The sequence below is a fragment of the Parasteatoda tepidariorum genome, chromosome 4, assembly GCF_043381705.1.
Source record: "Parasteatoda tepidariorum isolate YZ-2023 chromosome 4, CAS_Ptep_4.0, whole genome shotgun sequence".
Taxonomy (NCBI): domain Eukaryota; kingdom Metazoa; phylum Arthropoda; class Arachnida; order Araneae; family Theridiidae; genus Parasteatoda; species Parasteatoda tepidariorum.
Genome location: NC_092207.1, coordinates 68,687,316 through 68,703,097, shown reverse-complemented (window position 1 = coordinate 68,703,097; position 15,782 = coordinate 68,687,316).

Genomic DNA, 15,782 nt, shown 5'->3' with positions numbered 1-15,782 from the left:
GATGCTTTACATCCGGCGTTCAGTGGCAGACTACTATTTCATATTGTTTTACAACACATGGCTTTAGCCCTCTGGTGGGAAAGACTTTAAAACAAAACTTACAACAGTTACTTTTCTCAACAACTGAAATTTAGAATAGTGTGATTAAGCAAAATATGTGTTTGCAATTTTAAATTAATATTGAAATGTACAGGTTTAGAATTTTCTACTGTGAAAAGTTTTCGGAACATTAGTATTCAAAAAAGTATACAAAAGCTAGACGTTACGAACGTATCCAATGAGCGAGCAAAGCGAGCATTGGATTGCGAAGCAATCCTAAATGAACTGCAATAGCAGTTCCGGGGGTTGGCGAGCGCCAGCGAGTAGGGGGCAAAGCCTCCTAGTAATTTATAATTGTTAAAACCTTAAGTTTCAACAAAAATGAAAAGACGAAACAAACTAGCATAATTATTGCAATTCTGACTTTAGTTTACTATTTAAATCAAATGTGAGATGAAATATTTTTTTAATTTTTTTTTTTAATGGCGAGCACTTGGGGTTTGCCCCATTGCCCACAGAAATGCCAGAACTGCTACTCTCTTCTCGTTGCCCAGTGGGCACCTGCGGCGAAGTCACGGTGGCGGAGCAGCGTCGCCCACGTCACACAACCACAAACCCGGGGCGGGTCACATTCACACACAAAGAGGAAAGGACGTAGAACACTGAGAGAGAAAGAAACACCCATGCCCTGAGCTGGATTCGAACCCGCGGCCAATGGCTCCGCAGTCAGACACGCTAACCACTTGGGCCACCTGGTCGACGAGATGAAATATAATGCTCCGTGAACTGAAAACAAAACGGAGAGCCTCTAATTCCGTTAAATTGCTCAGGCAACTATTTTTTTAAATAGTATAATTTGGTTTAAAATTGAAAACTTTATTTTGAATTTTGGACAATAAAATTGGAAATCTTTTACTTTCTTGCTGGAAGAATTTCCTTCAGCACAAGTTTTATGAGAAACATTACATCCGTAAGTTCTACTTACATTTGTATAATCTTCTTCTTTAGTTCCAATCACAATTTTTTCATCTTTTACTTTATACGGTGTCTTGATTTTGTCATTTCGAACTTCCAACAATTTACGCGAGAGTTGTTTCCTTTTTCCCTTGATCTTCTCAATTTTGTCCAGCTTTTTATTGAATGTATTTGAAATCCAACCTCCGAACAAAATGTGATTCGGAGATCTTCCTTTGTTCATTTCAAAATTAATTAGGGACCCTTTCGTTACAAATGTTGAAGTTTCAAAAGGTGTTGCCAACTGTAAAAAGTAAAATTTTTATAAATGGTTAAATAATACAGTTTGCTATTATTTATAACAACATAAAAAATGTATGGCTGTAGTAAAATATGTTGATGTCTTTCATAAATATTGACCAAAATGTGCCAAAAATGTATATCAACCAATTATTAGTCGGGTATAGATCAAAGAATAAACACTCACTTATGAAACAAGAAATCCAGCTGAAATAGACCAGGTTGATTCAGAATACCAGACATTAAAGCTAAGTCTGCATAGTAACATTGTCATTAAATATTCTCAGTTGTAAAAATTATTTATACAATTGTGTTAATTGTGAGAAGTTTCTGTGACTCTTCTCTATAGTTGTATGATTTTGGCCAGTTTCACTTTAACAAGACTAGCAAAAAAGCTTGTTCAAATACAGAGGATTATAAGCATTTCGTCAAGAATCAGGTGTGCCAGGAATTTTGTTTTACTTGTCAGTGATAAAGAAGTTTTTAGGTCAAAAATCAAGTAAAACTTGAATTTGTGTCGTTTTGTGAGAGAATTTTACATCTTATTTGAAATACCAGAGAAGAATAATCCTTCACAATTATCTTGACAGTAACACTGTCTACAATCTGCATACCACTGGTAACGAGTAGCCATGGCTCAGGGGAGAGAGCACTGGCCTCCCATGAGGTGACCCCAGGTTCGAATCGTAGTGTTGGCTTGTCGATTTCAATTCTGCTATCGTCTCGCATCGACCACAGTACTGAAGTTAAATATCCATGGATTTGAATCTCCTTGTAGTCGAGCTAACATTGGACGGTTTTTGTGGTTTTCCTTTCCATGTAACGCAAATACAGATTATTTCTATCAAAAAAAATCTTCCATAAAGGCTAGTTTATCCCAATGCTTGATCCAGGAGTATCAATGTCTTCTGGTTTGCGTTAAAAATTGCAAGGTGAAGTTAAGGTGAAGACTCAGTAATTCGTCGGATATTCAACACCGGTTGAAAAATAAAATGAAACAACACTGGTTACATCTCAGAAAAATGTTTAGAAATCTAAATTTAGAGATTTTAATTTGAGTATGTAAATCTTAATAAAGAAACTTACTATTTGTCTTTTCATAATTCGATTTGCTATAACCTTTCTCATAAAGCCTTTAGATTTCAAGCAATGCAAACAATGATGTATCATTACTTTAGCATAGGAATTCCCCCGTTTTAGTGACGTATCTTGATCAGAAAAATGAAGGTCAACAGCTGGCTGACACTGAAACCGGCAGCTCCTTGAACGTCTTAATTTTCCTAGACTGGCTCGTTTTATCCTTCTTAGATGGTATTGCATCCTATGAAGAATGTTTTCTTTTCTTGGCGCAGTTTTCTTCAAGGAACTTTTTAAAAGATCTTCAGAATAGTCCTCTGGAATCTCTATGAATCCTTGATTTAAAGAAAGTAGTGTATAGCTATTTTATTTCAGGTATGCCTTTAGACATAAAAAGAGTTCTGCTTTACGCATGTTAAAATTATGGAGAATTACCCTGTTTCCATACTTATTAAGTAACTATTTGACCCTTTCAAGAGTAATTCACATATTCTGGCAACAATTATTATAAAAATATTACAAATCTCTTCAGACGGAAAACTAATTGCTTCAAAACTTCTGCCTTTAATTAGTAGTCACTCTTTTGCAAATAATATCGAGTTCTTATCTTTCTCTATAAGAATTATTCTCCAAGAATGCATTATTTTTAGTAGCAGTAGCTAATGTGTTATGTGATATAAACTTTCATCCGAAATTTGCTGTTTCGGAAAGGATAAATGCATTAAAATATTTTTTTGGCTTATTTCAGTCATTTAAATGTAATCTACACTGGTGTGCAAAACTTAAGCAACAAGTGGTTTTTCGGCCACAGCTCCTATAATATGCACGTAATTCAGTAGAAGATTATTTGTATGCAAATTTTAGAAATAAAGCGTCGTAGGTGATGTGAGTGTACGTAAACCTTGTGGGTCGGCGCGCGCAGGTCAAAGCTGTGATACGAGGATGAACAGCACCGTAGTTAAATACATTCGCTGCAAGTGCAAGTTTTTTTTCACATTTTACGCACCTGATGTAGTATTTAATTGTATACGTGCAGTACAAAAAAGAAAAAAAAAGAAGAAAAAAAACGGGCCACCATGAATAACTTTTGAGTTAATGATTGGATCTTGTTCTCGTTCTAGGACTCAATCTTAATGGTTCGAAAGGTTGACCTCAAATATGGTAATTAATTAGTGTAGACGATATTTAAGTTACGAAATCAGACAGAAAAACGCATTTTCTCTAAATAAACATACTTTTGTTTCAACGAATTCGGATATTTGACCCCAAAATATAGGGGGTTGCTGCAATCAGGGAAATATACCCCCAATAGTTTGGTCAGGAGAGTCTACAACATTTTAGTCTAAAAAATTTTGAATTGTAAGGTATTTTACAACATCTAAAAGGATGTAATTTTTCATGGCAAAATACATAATTTCAGCAAATAGGTCGAATAGTTCCTGAGAAATCGAATTATAAATATGACTTTTTTGAAATTCATTTTCTCTGGAACTATTTAGCTGATTTTGCTCAAGTTTTTCATTTTACCATGTAAAATTGTTTTCTAGAAATTGATGCCAACTTACTTGATCCAGGAGTTCCCTTGTCTTCTGGAGTGGGTTCAAAATTATAAGGCTATGGAGATGAACCTTAATAGTCGAAAGCTCAAATTTGGGTCGGCTGTTCAACGATGGTAATAAAATAAAAATATTTCAGGAGGAACTCCCAGGTATGCGTACCTAGTCGGAAAATCTGATGCGAGGTTAACTGCCATTCAAGAAAACTGATAAGCTACCAGTTCAACAGTTCGGTCAGGAAAATAACTCTTTCGGGAGGGTGAGATGTTACATCACCCCTAGCAAAAATATGAATCAGCACAGTGGTAGGAGCCAGCGGTTATAGTTAGTCTTCAGATAACACTCATTTTAAGTTCTTTTGTTATAAGCTTGTTAGTTATTAAATGTGAATATTTACTCAAATAAAGCTTAGTTTTCAAATGGCCTACATTGTTTAAAACAAATAAACTAAACAATGACATAATACTAACTGAGTTTTTTTTTGGGCGAATATGGGATTTTAAGAGCTATAAAAATATCAGTTGTGAATGGTTAAATCCATTGAGAAATATTTTTATGTTAACTGGACTTAAAGCACTCATCTTGGACTGGTGCAAGGTACAGTACTGAGACTAGTCCCAGGTGCAATACTAAGATTAGACGAAAGTACAACAATCATATACTTTTTTGATTTTTTTAAGTCTAACGAAAGTAAATAATATTTCTTAAAAATTGGTATTTTATCTTGAATAGACGGAAATTTTGCTATTTATCTACCTGAGTTTTGTTTTCAAATGTAAGTATTATATTGATTTATTTTCAAATCAAACCAACGAAAAAAAATGGCAAATGATTGAACAACCTAAAATGATCGCCAACACAATGTTAATGATTATCACCAACTACATATCCTGAATTCAAAAATTCTCTACTAAGGGTGCAAATATGTACACCGGTCCATGGTACAACGCGCCATCCTAATGAAGAATATGTATGAAGGTGAAGGTAAATTTAAGTAAACTTGAGCAAAATCTTACACTTACTTGCGCAAAATATGAGACAGATGAAGAAGAATAACATTGTGAAACAAGACGAATAAATAAAAAATTTCAGTTTCATTGCTTGACTGTTAAGTTAAAACTCAACTAAATTCACATAAAATATGTTTCAAACTTAATGCTTCATCCAAGAATTGAAAAAAAAAACATTGTTTTATTTTCATTTGCTTAATTATGAACATCTGAAATACCATTGTTGATACATTTGTTGTTGTTGAAATCCATATTGTTTGAATAGCATGCTATATTTTAATATAATCATTTGAAGAAGAGAATTATAAAACCGTTTTTTTCGAGGAGTTACTTCCATTCTGATGAATTCATTTTCGTGACATAGTTTGTTATCTTTAAAGTTATGTTAATCCAAGAATGACCAATACGTTAAAGAATGTGTTTAAGCATTCATCAATGTAAAAATTAATTAGATTATGCTCTGTTAAAACTAATAGTGCTTGTAATATTAAGCAAAATAGTAATTTACATAGCTATTATTGTAAAAATAAATAATTTTTTTTTTGTAAAGCTAATTTTGGTTTTTAAAATTTCAATTATAAGTAAAAAACATATTAAGGCTAAATAATGCTTTCTCTTACTAAAATGACTTTTTAAACGTTATTAAACTAACTTAACGTTCAACTCTAAATCATTTATAGCATCGTCTTTAGTACATACTGACTGCAACATGAGGTTGTATCGCAAACAAGAGGTCTCTAAATAAGAGCCCCCCCCCAGATAATCTGAATACCTTTTAATCTACTTAATTGTTTTTAATAGTCTCTCCTTAAGTTTTTCTTCATCATATAGTCTATGGAAAAAAATTCCGTCCCTCCCAATAATAGTCGTAAATGGAGGTTCACTGCATATGCTTTAATTAATAGCACAAAATAATAAATTGCATTAATAAAATTTTTTCTCTTGTAATTGTTAATTTATTTATTTTCATACGTTTTATTAATCATACTTAAATGTATAGAAAAAAACAAAATAAAAAAGATACTCGCGACGCTTTTAAGACAACGTAAAAAAACATACGTAAGCAATTGTGATGGACAGATGACCATGCCCAAAGTAATCCTCATCGTTCTACGCAACTGCCGATTATAGGTTAGAATGATTACTTGCTTTGAAATAGCCATTTGCCTCGCATATTTATTTATCTGTAATTTTTGTTATTTCTATAATCAGCATAAAAAGAACACTGCTTCATCTGAATAAAAGCTATTTTGTCACGGTCTGAAAAAAATGTTTCATATCACCTCATATTAATCATGCACGTGTGCAAAAAACCTTAATTTTTTAAAAGAGAAGGAATAATTAATTCATTTGAATCAAATTAGATTTCAACAAACCGCTACTTTTCTCGTTAAAAGTTAAATTATCAACCATGTAAGATCAATTTTAGTTTCCCAATCGTACAAAGCTGAATTGATTAATGGTACTGTTCTCATAGAAAAATACTTAAACTGTCGATAATTCTTTTAAGAAGTGCGATTAAAAAGATGCAAGCCTCGCCTTATCTTTATTTATATTATAGCCAAGCCTGATTCGTATTTCAGCTGAAAAATAACATGGGTAAAACAATTCAATTTATTCCGTGCTGCCATCTGTTAAATAAATTAGAAAATGAATGCAGGGTAGGAATGTTATGTAAAATTTAATTCGAGTTCGCTCATTCGGGATTTTTGTATTTAAGACTAAGTTTTGTGTGATGTACACTTTTTAAAATGAAATTATCAAAAATGTCCAGCGTAAACATTGTGTAAAACCTTTGTTCAATAAGCGATATATTCGATCAATTTTATTAATCTTATTTGATTTCTATAAATTCCGAATCAACTAGGGAAATTATATTTTTGAGCGAATTATTCATAGAATCTGCTTATGCACAAAATTATAAATTAACATTATTGGCGAAACAGTTTTGAGGCTTTCATCTTGTAAAATCTCGTTAACTGAATAAAAACCAAATAAAAAATGGAAGTAAATGATTAAAAAAAAATCGAAATAAGTACGTAAAAATGGAGGTAATATTCCAAATTTGAAATAAAAAAATTAAGTTGAATCAATGAACAGCGTATTTCTGGCTGATCATAATTGATAAAACGCATCTCACCTTTGCGTTAAATATTAAGCATCGTTAAAAATAAATTACAGCTAGAAATTATTATGCTAAATGAAGGTAATAACTGGACAATTAAGAAGAAAATATGGTGCATTTATTCGTTTGTTTGATAAAATGTTCTTTTTTAACCTTTCATTTTTATCTTACACACAACTCATGCAGTTTGTTTCAACTTTTTCGTTGTCAAAGTGAGAAAATCGTGTTTGGTGACAATATTTGCATTAGTGTTTTATTAATCGATGTAACTGCAAAGTACATACAGTTTTTTCTTTCTTTTTTGTGTGCTTTGCTTTGCACTTTTTCTTATGTTCCATGCCTTTTATTATAATCCTGGATGTTTTTGATTTTGTTGTTAAATTGATATTAAAGTTAAGTTTAAAGTTTGTATTTTCTTTTTTTATCTGTGACGATTGATCTATTTATAATGTAGGATATAATACATGCAACCTATCTCGCCAAAAAGGCTTACCGTAGAGATATTTTAAACAACAATTTCCTGCACTATTATAGAATATTTGTTAAGTTAATTAAAGAAATATGGCCATACTTATAATAACAAAATTTTAAAAACGCAACGTCTCTTTTAATGCGACAAAAGAAAATTCAAATTTTTGAACAAATTTTAAAACTTCTTATTGGTTGGACTAAGGGGCCATTGAAGATCCAACCCCCTAGTTCTGAAGCTAAGAACTTTAAATTACCAGTGCATGAATAGTTTCTAACGAGCATTTAGTAGCATGGGAAGCACTTTGGCAAATAATCGATAGAAAATGCTGCTAGAAAACAAAGCCAAAACCCCGTTATTAATATTAATTAAATTTTAAACAGTATAGATACAACGTAATCATAAAAAAGGTCGTTAAAATTTAATATAATTCTGTAATCGAAACATTTCTCTGGTTAGAGAAACAAAGAAGCTTAAATAAAATAAAATTAAAGATTTGGATACTTTATTTAATAGCGACAGTGTATTAATGAGTTATACATTTGTAATGAAATAAAAGTTAACAGTTAGAATGACTGTTAATAAAATAATAAAAGCATTTGCTTTTTAGAAAATAAGATAAAAGTTAAGGAATTGATTTAACTAAATTAAAATGAGATTAGAAATAATTAAATTATGAAATTATAGCTATTTAAAAAAGCTAGGAAATACGTAATACCTATAATGGCATGACATTCAGCATTATTCATACCTCTTCTTCTTTCAAAGTACCACTGCCTGTTATAGGCATAGGTCACCCAAGTATTCGTTGCCATCTGGTGTAATCAGCAGCAAGGCTGTTCCAGTTTTCCTTATTAACTATGAAAGTGCTACTAAGTTGATTTCCTCGTTTTCTGTTTCCCATTAAATTAGTAAAAGTGAACTTTTTTATTTGATTTGTAACATCAGATAAGAAAAGATACTTGATCCATCTCAGGTTATTACGTTTTATGACTTTAATATCAGGTTGCTTCTACTTTCAGAAAATTTCAAAGTTAAGCATAAGGATCTTCAGCTATTATTCTCAGGAACTGCAAAGATTTGTTCTTAAGATTTTCCTTTCAAATGTCAATAGGAATATTTCGCAAATTTGTGTTAGCTCCCAGTATCCCGCACGTAAGCACTTCTAGTGCGTATGCGTCTGTTCTGGCGAAATGCGCATGCTCCCGTGAAAAAGTATCAAACTTACTTAAACGAAAATAAGTTTTTTTAACAAAACGCCGTAAGTTAAAAACGCTGACGTAGTGAAATATCATTTTAACTTCTACAAAATCAAAACAAACATTTACAATGTACATAAAGTTAAAAACGCTGACGTAGTGAAATATCATTTTAACTTCTACAAAATCAAAAAAACATTTACAATGGACTATATCTTTTAAAGCCATTACATACGATTCAAGATGCTTTACTAAAAGTAAATTTCGGTACGGTGAAAAGAAAAATACGGTAGATTATAGATTTTAATGAACTAAGCGATAAAGAATGCAGCCTATTATTATTATTACTAGTGGGCTGCCCTCCCTGCTCGCTAACACTCGCCAACCCCCGAAAATTGCTAGCAATCTTATATGGTTTGCTTCGCAAACCAAGGTCGCTTCGCTTGCTACTAACGTGAGTTCATTGTAAATGCACAAAATTCTAAGAATTCAGAACAATCATTCAAATCCATATAAAAACTTTTTTTTAAAAAAAATTGCATCTTTTTAGTAAATACTAAGTCATTAAAATAAATTTGAATTCAAATAAATGACATGTAATTCGTTAAACCTTTTAGAAATGTGCTATAGTATAATTCGTGATATAAATCAAAAATCGTCAAATAAATTCGTATTATATAAATTCGTGAAAAAAAGCGCTTTCGACAAAATACTAAAATAGAGATCTATCGACAAAGACTACTCACTTCTGCCTAGCTTAATAGTATGAGATTGCCGCAGCTGATGCTCTCTGGTTATTTCAGTTTCCATTTTTAAAAGCGCTATATGTTGAGCTACCTCAGCTAGATTTGGCATGTTACATTTTTAGCGGCAATCATTGGTCGATTTTCTAGCGTTGCCTTTCGAGGAGTTGTAATGAGGCCTTTTTTTTGTCGCCGTGTAAGAGAAATAGTAACGTAAACAAAGCAAAGCAAACGTAGCCACCGGCGGAAAAGAAATACAGCCAAAATTTGGGAGCCACGTAAGAGAATTACATATATTAGATTACTAAAAAATTTTTAAAAAATATTATTGAGCTTCTACTGATTATTTAACTTTTTTTAACTAAATTGTATGGGTAAAATATAGATATAATTTATAATTATATTATTTTATTGAACAAACCAATTGCTGTAAGATCCCACGATTCATTTCTAAATGTCATCAATACATTTCTTCAAATTTGCATTCCATGCCCATGTTTTGAGCTCGAAGCCAGTCTTAAACAGAAAAGAAAACAAAACAGTTATAAAAAGTGAGCAGGTAGCTTCGTCTTAGTAGCGTAAATCACACAAATGTAACGCAGAGATAGGTAGCATCTAATATAAACACGAGTATACGCAATTGGAGCTTACGTACTGGAACGTCCTCTTACGTACTGGAACGTACGGAAGCTATAGTAAAAGTGCGAAATCTCCCTAATAATTTATTTTCAAGCATTGGTTTTGTTTTGTATTTTCAATTAAATTTTCGTTCGATTTTCGTTTAAATTTTTTGGTGTTCCTCACACTAGATTGTATTGATATATTTTGCTTTTGTTATATCAATAAAATATTAGAAAGCACACTATTTTGCGGATATAATTATGTGAGCTGATGCTTCAATGCATTGTGCACTCATGCGGTAAAATATCTTTAAAATAATTCTAATTTCTTAAATGTTTCCGAAAATTTTATTTTCACCTTTTTGAAAAAATAAAATAATAAGTGACAATTCAATTTGTTTGATTCAGCTCTAGTAAATATTACTTTTGTCTGAACTGATTTCTCATTTATTGTACTTGCCGAAAAAGCGAAACTACGTAGTGCTGAAGGAAAAGTAAAATGAGCTTTTTCACATAACCCCGAGTCTTTTTAAAATTCTGATTACAATTGAGTTAACTCATCCATGGTTGTATGCAAGAGTTGTAGTTTCTGTTTTACACAACTCCAACCGCACCATTATTGAATTTTAACTTTTCCCCAGATGCTCTCCTTCAACTTTCATTTTATATGGATCTTCACTCAGATTTTCCCTATTTTTTTCTTTAAATCCCTGAAGTAAAGACAAAAAGAGTCAAAGTGAGGAAGGTGAAGAACTGAAAAAAATCTATAACTGAATTTTCAAGCCACTTAGGGATTCAGCGAGGCTCGATAATATATTTTTTTAAATTTATTTTTTTTTGGAAGGCATGAGCTTTCTCAAAGAAGGTCTCAATTGTTATTCCTTCTCAGACCTTACGCAAAATTCCCTAATTTTAGTTTTATTCTACAGTAAGAAACTTCAAATATTGATTGATTAGGCTTTTTTTAAACCTAAATATTATTACTTTATCATGTGATTAGATAGGTAATTTTGTCTAGAAAATTATAAAATTTACAAATCTGACTTAAATCATGGTCATTGATATTTTATAATAGCAGTACAAATATGGTTTCATTAAGGCTGTTTTTTAAAGTAATAAAATCAGTTATAAATGAAACTGGATTAATTGGTAATTTGGTCTGGCACGACTCTGTGTGCAGCATTCGTAAAACGCTTTTTACTTCAAAATACATTTTTACAATGAAACCATTATACCATTTCAATGATTTTACTGTATATATTACTGTGAAAATTACGACATAGCAGATTTTGCGGTACGTTAAACTTTACTATAAAGTTGATTTTAGGGATAAAAAGTACTTTGGAGTGGCAATACTTTTTACCGTAATTTTTACTGTAAGAGGGTATTTTTTCTATAAAATTAATAAATTTACAAGCTTTTTATCTAAACTTTTATTAATGCATAATTTGGGTTTTATAGTAGAGACATGGAAGCAATAACGATGACTTGTGATATATAATTTTAAATATAGATTGTTATAGGCTGTTTAAGATGTAATTAACACCAGACGCATTGTGCGATTTACAGCAATAGATAATTTCGACAACCGAATGATGAAATTTAATAATATATTGAAATTATATAAATGTGTAAATACTTTCTACTATGGAGAAAAAGCAAATAAGATAGTAATCGATGTCTTATTCCAAAACATACATTCGAAGTTTTAGGGGAGAGGAGGCTAGTGTTGAAAATTTTTATAAATTTGCCAGAAAAGCTTATTAGTTGTTATTTTGGACATAGCTTGTATTTTTTAAAATTAAAAGGTTTATCTTTATTTTGAATAAAGAATAAGCTAATTTGGATGAATAGGATATAATTTAATAGGATGTATGGAAAGTTATAGGATACAATTTGGATGTTCTTTAATTATCTTTTTTAACCCAAAAAATTGTTTTTGCAACTACTAGCCTCATGGCATAGGACTAGAGTGTATTTATTCATAATTCACAGTTTAATCTGCAGCTTGATTTAAAAATTAATGATTAATGATTTAGAAATTTAAATCGGTAAATTTAAAAATTAATTCTGAATTAATAATAATTTATGTCAGAAAATTAATTAATGGTTAATGAAATTAATAAATTAATAAGATACGAAATTAATAAATTAATAGGATACGAAATCATTAAAAAATTTTAAATTTCGATTAATTTTTCTCGAAACTTTATTAACTTTCAACTACACTTGAGAATGTTTATGAATTTACTATTGATAGTTCTTATTTTTTAATTAAAATAAATTCATAAAATTAATTTCGCTTTCATGTTAAGTCATTTTAAACATTAAGTTTAAAATATTTCACTTTGATATGTTTAGATTATTCAATTAAAAAAAAAGATAATTGATGCATTTTGAAGAAAAAAAAATATTGAAAAGAATCTTTGTTAGGATTTAATCCTATTACTTATCATTCATGTAACAAAATTACGTACGGAAGACGGGAATAATTTTCACTTCAAGAAACAAAGTGGTTTAAAATTTCGATTCTTTATTCAATCTACTCTTGAAAAGATCTTAATAAGATTTGAATTTAATCCCTTTTAGATAACATTCTTTTATTCAGTTTGATTTAATTTTCAGGGAAAGTAAAATCATTAAAATGATTTCATTTACATGCAATTTTAATCAGGCTACTTAAAATAATAAACTTCATTGCTAATTTTATCTATTTATTTATTCATTTTTTTTAAGTTTGAGCTAACGTGATTTTTTTGAAGAACAATGCTACGTATTGGATGATTAATTGAAAAATGGTATTTAGAAACTAAGTAGTTAATTGGAAGTAGGGATTTAAAAATTAAGTTATTAATTAAAAAATAAACAGAAGATGTAAACAAGGTATTTGATCCGTTTATGCAATAAATTTGAACTGCTAATAACAAATGGCTAATTAAATACAATAAACAAATAATGAAAGAGTTTTTTTAGTCTAGGATTCCAATTTAAGCCTTATTTTTAACACTTTTTTCAATGAAATGAAAGAATATGTTATTTGATGTTTTCCCGGTTTTATTTTGTCACCTTTTTAGTTACATTTTAAGCTTTTTCTACTCCGAAATAATTGGAAATTAATATATAAAAATGACATAAATGTAATATGAGCTAAAAATAAAAATTAATGAAAAAAACGTACTTATTCATTTAGGGGTACAGTCGCCATACTGTTATTAACACCAATGATGCTTTATTTTGGTTATCGGCAATACGGCATTATGGTTATAGGTAAAGTTTTAATAGATACCAAATATACTCTTATATAGGTACAACATATCTTAGAGTGAATTTGGTGCCTATTACAGCTTTAACAATATTGTACATTTTTATGATAGATTTATTATTTAGATGGATATGTACAGAAGAGAGTAGCTTGACTGTGGAAAATTTTAAATATCATGAGTCAGTTTGAGCGACAGCATTATGCCAGATGATACGGAATACGAATACAGTTAGCCTTTATTTTGACGGGATGAACTACTACAAATCAGCTTTGCTTAATCTAATAATGTTAAGCAACTGAGAAGGTCAACAAATAATGATGAATAAGAAACAGTGGAATTAATTAATTTAACTTTATTATTTATATAGGTACGACGTATTTTAGAGTAAATTTGATATTATACATTTTTATGATAGATATATTATATAGATAGATATGTACAAGAGAGAAATGCAGAATTTTGTTAAACATGATTTTCGTACTTTTTGATTTCGATTTTCGTCATTTTGTATTAATTTTGGTCGAAAAAAGTCGAATATATAGCATAAAGTGACGGTGTCTCTTTCTTCGTTAAAGGTAAAATCATCCAAATTGTATTCATCATTGAAACTTCTTTAATTTACAAAATGAACTATTGATAAATTTTTACGATTAAATGAAAAAAACTGAACCTTCTTTTTTCGGATTACATATTTTAGTACAAATATAATTCCGATAATCTAATAATTACTAGACTATTAGACTAAGTGTAACTATATGACTTTTTTTATAAGGAAAAATACCAAAGTATGTTTTTGTTTGTAAATAGAGCGACAGAAAAAAAAGAATAACAGTCACCCATCTGCGTCAAAGGGTTAAAATACATGCTTAGAATGACATGGCATGAAATTTCTTAAAATATGATTATTTGATCGAAATATAAATATTATGTGCAGACTTAAAATTATTCCGAATACGAATGAAGAATTCGAATGAAGAATACCAGTGAAGAATTCGAAAGAAGTGCACGAATGAAGAATGTTAAAAACATCCCAAAGTTTTCATGTATAATATGAAGTGGCATCAGCCCGTAGTTATTTGATAGAAATAGATGTGAAGAGTGAAAAACATGTGCTCAGAAATGGGTATTTGCAATTCAAGAAGAAGAAGATCACAGTTACCTACACATGTGTCTTATGACGTCAGTGCTAACTGATCGTTTATAAGCAAAATGGCGATTTAAAGCAAGCTGCTCTTAGTTTCTCTACATAAGTTAGAATACTAATTAAAGTGAAATCAATTAAATACAGTACCGTATAGCACATCGAATTGGTTGAAATATAATTCTTTCTCGTTCATGTCTTTTACTTAACTTAGATTTATTATTTGTTTATGCATTTTAATGTAACCGTGATATAATTTTATTTCGTTACCTGGTAACTTCGATGTACATTTAGTTTGTTTATTTTCTACGTGGTTTCAAGCCTGTCTTTGTATTTAGTTAGAAATATATAGTGAAATAATTGAAATCTTTGTAAAAATATCTAGAATGTACTTAGGATTTATTACGTATACTTAACAGAATTTAATCTTGACGGACTTGACCTACTAGGAATGGAATAGAAAGAACAATTGTTAACTTAAACAAATGATATTTTTAACAACCAATCAGGATCGAGATATCCACACAACATCATTTGTAGGTATTCCATTAGGGCGTTTTTATGTATCGAATTAAGATGCAAAAAAAAAATATAGTTACTTCTTAATTTATCAATAAAGCATTTATGAGGTTAACAACATTACACTCAATATTATGAAATCGGTGTAATTGATTCTGTTTTCTCTACACATGAATAGATTAAATAATTAACTGCTATTTTAAATTTTAATTATGTTTGCGCAATTACTCTGCCGTTTCAGGAAGCGACTAATTTAGTGTAATACGATTGAAACCACATTCGCTGACACTGTCTTCCTATGAATCTATAATTCGTGTATATTCAGTTGGCGTGATTATCCCTCACGGAACATTAACATAACAACTGCTAAACGTCCGATTTAATCATGAAGTTTTAATAGACTTAGTCTCAAATCCCTCAAAGGCACCAGCGGAGTTTAGTGCATCGAAGAGATCATTTTAGAACCACTAGAAATGTGTCAAATAATTACAGCTTACAGCGGTTTGGCTTTATTGAATACAGTCTCAATTTGGCTAGATTTTACTTACCAATGAAAAGGGAGAATTTCATTGAAATGTTGGGTACTTTAAGTGATAAGTGGAGTGAATATGTGCTGGAATTGGCGAAAAAGTTTATATTTTTTTCTTGAGAAACTCAATGTTGGAGCATATAAAAAATTCAAAAGTATCTTCTGTTTTCTATCATTAATTTAAAAGAAGATACCTGTTTGCAGTTAAAAAAAACTATTTTGGCTGATATGTAAAAAG